The 9,491-nt window shown below is 39.4% G+C and overlaps 1 pseudogene; it reads left to right on the top strand.

Moving 5' to 3' along the window:
* LOC103734195 overlaps positions 1-9,491 on the top strand; it is a 57,250-nt pseudogene that overhangs the window by 5,304 nt on the left and 42,455 nt on the right.

The raw sequence follows: 9,491 nt of genomic DNA, 5'->3' as shown, positions 1-9,491 counted from the left end.
AAAAAAAAAAAGAGAGGGAGGGCCATCCACTTCCCTGATGTCTACTGCTGGCGAGGCCTCTCTTGAGCCTTGCCTCCTGCTCAGAGGATCCTGAACTCCTGGAAGGACTTTCCTTTTTGTTTTGTGTTTCCCTGTGGGTGTGGGTGCACATGTCTTCATGTATGTGCAAGCCAGAGAGCAACCTCAGGTATTGTCCTCCCTCCCTCCCCCTCCCTCCCTTCCTTCCTTCCTTCATTCCTTCCTTCTTTTATGTATATGAGTGTATTGCCTGAATGTGTGCAAATGCACCCCTGACATGCAATGACTGTGGTGGTCAGAACAGGGCATTTGGATCCCCTGGGACTGGAGTTAGAGATGGTTGTTAGCCATCTTGTAGGTGCTGAGAGTCAAACCTGGGTCCTCTGCAAGAGCAGCCAGTGCTCTTAAATGCTGATCCATCTCTCCAGCCCTAAGAGCTGAGTTTCTGTACATAAAGAATAATAAAATATTGCCCTGTCTTTCAAAAATAGAAGAAAACTTTGAAACAAACCTCAGAATAATTTCTAAGTAAAAGAAGAACTAAAATTCACTTTGCAAGCTATTTATAGACAAATGAAAACAAGGGCATAATATCTCAAAACTTCTGAAATAGTTTAATTCTATAGTCAAAAAACAGTGTTAACATAAAACAATAATTTCTAAGTATCATTTGAACACAAAACAATTATTAGGTTATTATTAATTAATACAAGTCAAAGTATTGAGTAATTAAGAAGTCTGGGGTAAAATGATTAACCAATCCAAAACTTTCTGTTCATAAATAAAAAGATAAACAGATAATCTAATCAGGAACAGGGATAATTAAGGCAAATTAATTTATGAATTAAGTTATAGACAATATTTTGAATGGCTAGCTTGTAAACTTATGTATAAATGAATATCTGTAAATAATCAACTGACTTTGACAGGAGAAGTGGTGTGGAGCCTAAGAAAGCAAGAAGGAGGAGGGCTGCATGTGGGAAACGTACCTGTGACTGAGGCCCAGAAGATCGGACAACCCAGGGCTGACAGCCTTAGTGTCTTACCAGCCACTACCTTGCATGTTCTAATGAGTAGCTTTATTTTTCAGAGTTGTTTCAATTCCCACTCCTATCTCTTCCCCTAGAAAGCATCATGTTAATTATCAGGCAAATAAACCCAAACCAGTGATCAGTCATTCAAACAAACCTGTGCAACTCACCCTCATTTCATGACTGTTTTTCAGCACCAGTCTGGCGTCACCTGTCTTCTGGTCTGGTTGGTGATTATATAGCTGGGGGCTGAAGTGACACAGTTGGAAACAGACAGGAGAAACCTCGTCTTAGACAGGCCTCTGTCTAGAACCTCATGCTGTCCATGTTACCATATGTGGTGACTGCATTGTCTTTATATGTACAGCTCCAGCAAAGTGGTCTGGAAGTACAGAAGTGCCATGCTGACAATTTTTACCTAATGGCCAGTTGCTGGAGTTCTAGAATGCAGTTGTGAAATCCACCCTATACTTAGTGGGTTCAGGTTGTAAAGTAACATGACAGCCCACCGTTCTCAGGCTCTCCTGGTGGAGCCAGGTGTCTGCCACTCTGCCTGTTCTCTCTTACATTTAGTTTCTTTTGTAATCAAGTGTTAGTGCAGCAAGCGCAGTTGCTCTTGATAAGTCAAATCTACACACTACTAATGTAAACTGATATTCAAATGTTTTAAATTGATACAAAATGTGGCTATAATTAGAAGAAATGAAGTTGCAATAAAAAAAAGTGTTAGTAAAAGTGTTAGATAGTGAACAGCTGCAGAGTGAAAGAACTCAAACCAGCAGAGTGAGCAGAAGCCAGAATGTGCACGGTGTTAAAGTCAACACAAAGAAATTCAGGCTTTATACTGGTTGTCATGGTAGGCTGCAAGAGAGATTTAAGCTGAGGACAGGCATGGTCTGACTTATGCTAATGAAAATGCAAATTCTAAAGAGAAGAGGTTAGCAGATGTGTCAGAATATCACTCACCAAGTTCAGGTGACGAATTAGATGGTTGTTGGTTCCAATGTTTCAGATATGAACTAGATACATAAAGATTAGAAAATGAGGAGGACCAAGAACAAGCCATGTCTGTACACCTTAGAATCTAACCAATTTCTAGATATCAGTCTTGCTCCAAAATTTTCAATACATGTAGTAATGGAGAAAATATATCCAGTTGGGGAAGCTATTCTCAGATCCAAAAGGAAGTGTCCAGGAGAGGTGTCAATAAAGTATAAGCTTTGCCTCTGGTGGGGAAACTGTGATGAGAGGTCACGAAGTGAGAGTTTCGTGTATTTTCCCAGACTCATGGTCCAAATAATTATTTTGGACTATTCACTATCTATAAATTATATTTTAAAAATAGAAGCATATGAGTTACAAAACACAATTAGTGTTGTTTACCAATTGAGAAGGATAATGAAAATGCAATTCAGCCAAGGAGGCGGTCCATAAAAACAAAAAAGAAAACCCTCTTAAATTCTCTGAGTAAACTATTTCCACTTAGTTTATTATAGACAGCTTGACAGCTGTGGCTGTAAAGAATCCATGACAATTCCCCAGAAAGATAAGGTAACTTTCTCTGTAATAATAATGTACCAGTTGACATCCCTCCTATGACTGGATGTATACACATCGAGACATTCCAGGAGAATGAAATACAGTGGTTAATTTGATAAGTTCACTGAAGTTACTTCTTTCAATAAAATATTTTATTGCTTTCTAGATTAATAAGTACTTACAATCATGAGAAACTGGACTGTAAACAGATTGCCAAAAGCCCATAAAAAGCTTAAGGTTATATAATTTAGGGCTCCCTCTCCTGTGCTACAAACCCACTACATATGGAGGTGTATCTTGCCCTCACTGTGTAGCCCTGTGAGGAATGGAGCACAAAAGCCTGACGCTGAGACATTGCTCCAACTACTGCTTTGCTATACTGGGGTTGCCAGCCTGGTGTGTGTGTAGGGGTGTTCTGTCAAAACATGTACATAAAAAATAAGCTAAGTTGTTACCTTACAGTTGAATTTACATCAAATTTTCCCTAATTTCTTTTTAAAAAGTATTTTATAGTGATGGAGAAATGGCTCAGTGTTTAAGAGCACTGTCTTCTCATGTAGAGTCCCTATTTGGTTTCCAGCATCCACATGACAGCTAACAACCACTGGTAAATCCGGTTCCAGGGGATCTGGCTCCCTATTCTGACATTTTCCGGTACTGTATGACATTGGTGAATTCATATACATGCAGGCAATATACTCATAGATGGAAAAAAACATTGCACTGCATGTAGGTAGGTACACCCTTGTCGTGTAATGCAGGCAGTTGTTGTTAGCAACCTTGTGGATCTGAGAATCGAACCCAGATAGTCTGCAACAGCAGCTAGTGCTCTTAACCACTGAGCTAGCTCTTCAGTCTCCCTTCCAGCAGTTTCTGGCCTGTATAATTCTCCAAGGATGTATATAGGATCCCTGGATCTGGGACTTCATTCTGAAATTAAAGCACCCGTAGAACTCAGCAAAAGGTCACAGATATTTCTAATCACTATTTATGACACTTATGAAAAATCTACAGCTGCCTGTTTTTGAGGAAGAAAAATATTCTGGGCCAATCTTTACAAATCCCCAAACTCTGTGTGCCTGTGCTTGTCTAGCTCTAACTACTTGTCATTACACTCTCGTCAGAAAGAGAATTTTTTTTCCATGATAGTTCTTAAAACATTTCTCTCAAACCTTTCTTGCACATTCTCAATCTTGTAGCAAGGCCAGTTCTTACTTTTTCCCAAAGTGGTACACCCCAATGTGGTAACACGGAGGGAAAGCATAACAGAGCAGCATCATCATATCCATCTACGGAAAGATCAGAGCAGCCTTTCCTTCTGTGGATGCTTCCAGGGTGGAACTGCACCCTGCTGGGATAACAAGATCTCTCCACAGCTCCTTTCTATTTGCCTGACATGATTTCAAGGCTTACCCACTGAGATCATGTATATCTTAAATATGCCACCATTCAGTCTTGCACTAAAGAAATCAAGTTAATCCTTTAGTCTCATTCTTACCCACAGAGGCATATATTCCAGTGCATGGCATCATATTTTCAGCCTCTAGGGCTCAGTTCTTCTAGTCTCAGACTCTATGGGATGAATAAAACATGCTCCTTTCATGAATCTACCTCTAACACAAACACCTTTGAAAAATTAGATGAATACAGGGGATACTTGCAAAATTTTGTGAATGTGAGTATGTCTTGGAATGTGGGTAAAGATGGCTTGAGTCTTGACGATCTATAGTAACATCTATGAATTTCTGATGAACTGTTGAATAGTGGCCATGAGAGAACATATTCAAGGCATTGTTTAAGTCATCACTTTTTTTGTGTGATAGACATGTCTAAGAAGACAGTTTTGCTTATGTCAGTGTAAGAGATAGAATCAGATACGGTCTTTTCTACATGCTTGTAGTTTACTTTTCCTTGGTATCAAACACATGTGAAATAAAGTAAGAACTTTGAATTTGATTTTAATACACCACCTCATGATATAATCAATGTATTTGTTTTGCCAGTGGGAAAAGTAAAAGGAAAGTTTTTAAAATCTATTTTCTGATTTAAGCCCTCTCGTTAGAAACAGAACTTCATTGCCCAAGGATTACAGCATATTTCTTTTCTTGATGTCAGTTCTCCATACATCTATGTTTATTATTTATCTCCTTAAACACTCTGATCTTTACGAAAGAAGAACATATGGACACAATCTATTTCTAAGAGAAAAACACTGAATATCTTTAAGGATGGCAAGATACTTTTAAATTACCTTAAAATCTAGAGTTATGTTATCTGGTCTAGAACACAAAGTTGAATTCAATGTGTTCTTTGTGTGATTTACCAATCCACACTCTGAATTAATTAAATAAAAGATTCCTAAGTAATGACATAGTAAAAATAAAGGCATATTTTCAGTTCTATATTGTCCCCGACCGCTTTCCGTCTCGCCGGCAAGAACGACGCGGGAGGACAAGTCAGGATCCTTCTGCAGCAGTTTATTTCATAAGCCTCTTACATAGCATACTAAGGATGAAGACCGAAGACGACGAGAAGTGGGAGAGCTGTTGCTTATATATGCCCTAAAGGTCCCATTTATGACGTATAAGAAGCGGATTGGTTGCTGGAGATCATAAGAAGCGGATTGGTTGCTGAAGATCACGCCACGGGAGGAGGCGAGGGAGAGCAGGCTCTTGTGCACGCCCCTTATGGGCGCAGCAGGATGTTTACTGTTAAGAAGGTCCGGATACCGGCGCCATCTTGTAATGGCGGCGGAGGCTGTGGCTCTATATATATATATAAAAGAGCCAGCCTGTCTTCAATGTAATATCAATGAGATGTTCAATTAGCTTTAAGCTACCAAGATTGGTTAATGAAATACAAGGTGCATATTTTTTATGACCCACTAAGAATCTGAAACTTTGGGAACTATCTCAAATTTGTGAAAGTCAAATGATGTATATGTACTATAGAGAATCAAGTCACCATATGCTTGGAGAGAAAAATAATCTAAAGTTGCCAATTCCCTGTAGGAGCCAAGGTAGAGTGTCCACTATCAGTCAGACTGCGGTTTTCCCTCCTCTCAGTGGAAGATACTTAGAAACGACAGCACACCTTTATCATTAAGCAGCGTTAGTAAGACAGTTGTGTTTCGGGACTGGGACAGCAGACACAGAAAAGAAAGATTTAATATACGAACTTGATAGCTTTGAAAAGATCTTTCTCAGTCTTGAGAAGTGTATGACACCTCTTTCAAGTTCTCTTACTGGGACCCCAATAACCATGCCTCCATTTCTTCATGATCCATTATTACCTATAAGTGAGTCTCAAAATTCACCACAGGATGGAGTATTCTCATCAATTCTGCTTGGTGCTATTCATTTATTTGGAGGTATGCATTGATTCCAGGGCTTTTCTCTACTTGTCCTCCATTTAAAATACGGACTACAGCTGGAAAAAATACACGGTGAAAGCTGACCTTCTAAAATTTTTACTCTCTAAATTCACCTGGTAGTTACTGCATGCTCTGTGGATCTAGAAGAGTAGAGAAGGTAGGAGGTTTTTAAGTTAATGCCCCGTTTGTGGCTGCCCATGAGAGTGTGGGAGGAAGAGGTTGTGAGGGGGAAGGAAAGAGAGCAGAAAGAAAGGGATAAGGAAGAGTCAGGAAGGTGGTTTGCCGTTTCACAGCTCAGAACACAGAAGTGGAGTTGGCCCACTGAGCTTACATTAAGAAACAAAGGGGTGGGCCTGGAGAGATGGTTCCCAGCACTCGCACGGTTGCTAACAAGCATCTGTCTCCCCAGTTCCAGGGGACCTGATACCCTATTCTGGCTTTGTGGGCAAGAACATGTGATGTACTTGCACCCATGCTGGCAAAACATTCATACACATAAAATAAATAAATAGTTTTTAAAAAGAAAAAAATGGGGTTATAGTACCTACAGAAGGGAAATACTGCCTACAGTGAGCAGAAAGGACATGGTTGCTCTGTCTCTTTGGATGACATAAACAGGTAAGAATGAAAGATTCTCTTAGGTACCAGCAGGCTATTTGTTGATGAAGAAATATTAAAGATGAGATGAGCCTGAGTGCAGTCTTTTCCGTAATCCTCTCTCCTCCTCTTTGCCATTGTTCCTAGCGTACAGGTTCATAAATAAGAAAGCAGTGGTCAGCCTTTATGAACTAGGTCAAATTTGGACAATAATACCCTCTCCTATTTTCTCACCAAGGCTCCTCATGATTCTGGGTAGGCAATCAAAAAGGAGGCGTGGTAACCTTCCCAGTAGTGATGGTAAGAATAAAGCGTAGACATGGGGGATCCTGAAGATGGAGGTTTGCACTGAGAATCAGATGATGGCATAATGGAGATTGCATCATGTAAATACTTACACTTGATTTGGGAGAAACGCTTACTGCAACTGTTTTAAGAAGGGACCAAAATATTCAGGAACTTAAATTGTATGCTTCTGCTGAGTTGGGTTAGTATAATGAAGTTCCAATTGCGCAAATATTTGATCTGTGTCTTTGTTCATACATAATGCAGAGAGACTCCGTGGAAGAAAAATTCTCTTCTATTTCCTTCAGCATATTTGCACAGGACCTTCCAACACCCCCTCCCCACCCCTTAATTCTCTTCCTTTTATCTTAATATTGTGAAATGAAAGATTGCAGAATTTAGGTCAAAATCTACCCTCACCCCTACATCCAGCATAGGAACAACAAGAAAAGTTGCTCTCCTCTCTTCCTTTTACATTTTGATTTATTACACATTTGTCTTAGTTAAGTGCTATGATTCTATTAATTTTCAAAGTTCTTGTTTTTACTAGATCTGGATCCTTATCAGAAGCCATGTTGTAGTTGGAGTGGAGTTGTTTAGTCAAGGAGTCTGAAAGCGGTCACAGGCATGGGTAGGGGAGGCTCTCGGAGGACTCAGGGTTGAGGTGCTACTGTTTTGGTTATCAAGGTCATGATCCACACCTGAGTGTGCTATGCCACCCCCCCCATCTGTAAGGCTCCCCAGGAGGAAAAATGGCTCATTTCACAGTAAAGAAAGTCAGTCACAGCTAAGGCCAGCCAAGCTTCCTTGTCAACAGCAAAGATGTGAGCAGAGTGGAGCTCTAACCACAGGAGGACTGTAACCAGGCAGACAGGGGGTGGCAAAACCATGAAGGAAGGCAAACTGGAAACACAGGCCATGTCGCTAATGAGTGAACTTTCTGATAAAAGATCAGAAATGTAAATACATGGGGAAAAGGGAACTTCCCTGTTTCATAAATCAACCTCCAAACTAATATGATTTTTATGATATAGAGAAAAATGTTTTATATGAAATGAAAATTTTCTTGCAGGAAATCCTTATAAATGAAATTTCTATGCCATTAACAAGTAAAAGGGCAATTTATTTTAGCTGAGAACCTATATAGGTCTTGGATATGTAAATTAGGACCTTGGAGCAGAGTTTGGAAATAGCAATCAGAACCAGCTGAGTACTTTGCCTAGCGCAGTGAGAGGAGTTTGAGCTCCTGGAGGCAATGGAGGGGCAGAGTGGGAGGAGGGGTGGGAGAGACTGGGAAGCATGTGTGACAGACGTGGAATAAAGCAAATCAGGGTGGAAAACGGACCCTTCCCTGCAACTGCAACAAAAGCCCTTCATACAGACCTTCAGCTATCCCCATGCTATAAAATAATTTTGGAGGGGCCTAGCCTTCATTTTTCAGGTAGCAGAAGTTCAAATAATTAAAAACATCAAAATAATTATGTAGCCAGAAATTTTTTTTTCCAGATTTCAGATATTTCAGGAGTTCTGAGTGACAGGGAGGACATAGGTGACCACCTCAGAAAAATTGTAAGAAACAGAGAGAAACTTCTATCAACAATGGAGGATTGAGGTGTTTAGAGTCTTCTTATAACCATGAATATTTCAGGGATTGATTTCATTCATTTGTATTTTATATGCCTTGTATAATACATATAATAGATGTTCAATAAATGTTTGTTTAATGAAGAAATGAATAAAAGAAGGAATAAAGAGAAAAGAGGTTCAGCATGTTACCAAACTATTATTTGGGAGTAACCTACTAACATAGAAAATATGCTGAGCTCAATGTGTTTTCCACTTCTAGACTCCCCCTCACACACATGCGCGTGCACACACACACACACACACACACACACACACAAAAAAAAAAAAAGATCAGGTGAAAGGTATAAAATCTTCATTAGGTATACTTACATATTTTACGGAGGGTTAATATGTAGAATACCTAAAAAGAATTAAAAAATGAAGTTTCAAAAATCCAACAACTCAATTAATAAATTGGCTAGTGAAATGGATACACATTTTTCACCAAAAGATGATACAAAATGTCCAAGAAACATGAAAAAAAAGTTTGATATCCTTAGCCTTGAGGAAATATAAATTAAACTATACTGAAATCAGCCACAGCAGTGCATACCTTTAATTCCAGAGCTAGGGAGGCAGAAGCAGGTGGATTTCTGGAGTGCAAGACCAGCCTCTTGTACATTGCAACTTACTGGCCAGCAGGGACTGCATAGTGAGACCTTGTCTGAAGAAAAGAAAAGAAAATAATACTAAATTGAGATTTCATCTCACGCCAATCAGAATGACAGTGATTAAGAAAATAAGCAGCAAATTCTGCTTATTGGTATATACCAGAGGAAAGTCTGTTATATACTATGCATTACCAGTGGGAATATAAACTGATGTAGCCAATGTGGAAAGCAGTATGGAGATTCTTCACAAAACTAAAAATAGGACTACTACATCATGCAGGTGTACCACTCTAAGTGGACTTATATCCTCTCTATCAACATACAGCATGGATTACTACACATGCAGACTAGTCACAACAGCCCAGTGGTAGAATTAATGAATTAAGCCATTCAGAAAGATAAACATCACCT

Source organism: Nannospalax galili, unplaced genomic scaffold (assembly GCF_000622305.1).
Source record: "Nannospalax galili isolate Female #2095 unplaced genomic scaffold, S.galili_v1.0 scaffold550, whole genome shotgun sequence".
Classification (NCBI taxonomy): Eukaryota; Metazoa; Chordata; class Mammalia; order Rodentia; family Spalacidae; genus Nannospalax; species Nannospalax galili.
The sequence above is the reverse complement of the archived record's forward strand: the minus strand, read 5'-3'. Positions and strand labels throughout refer to the sequence as shown.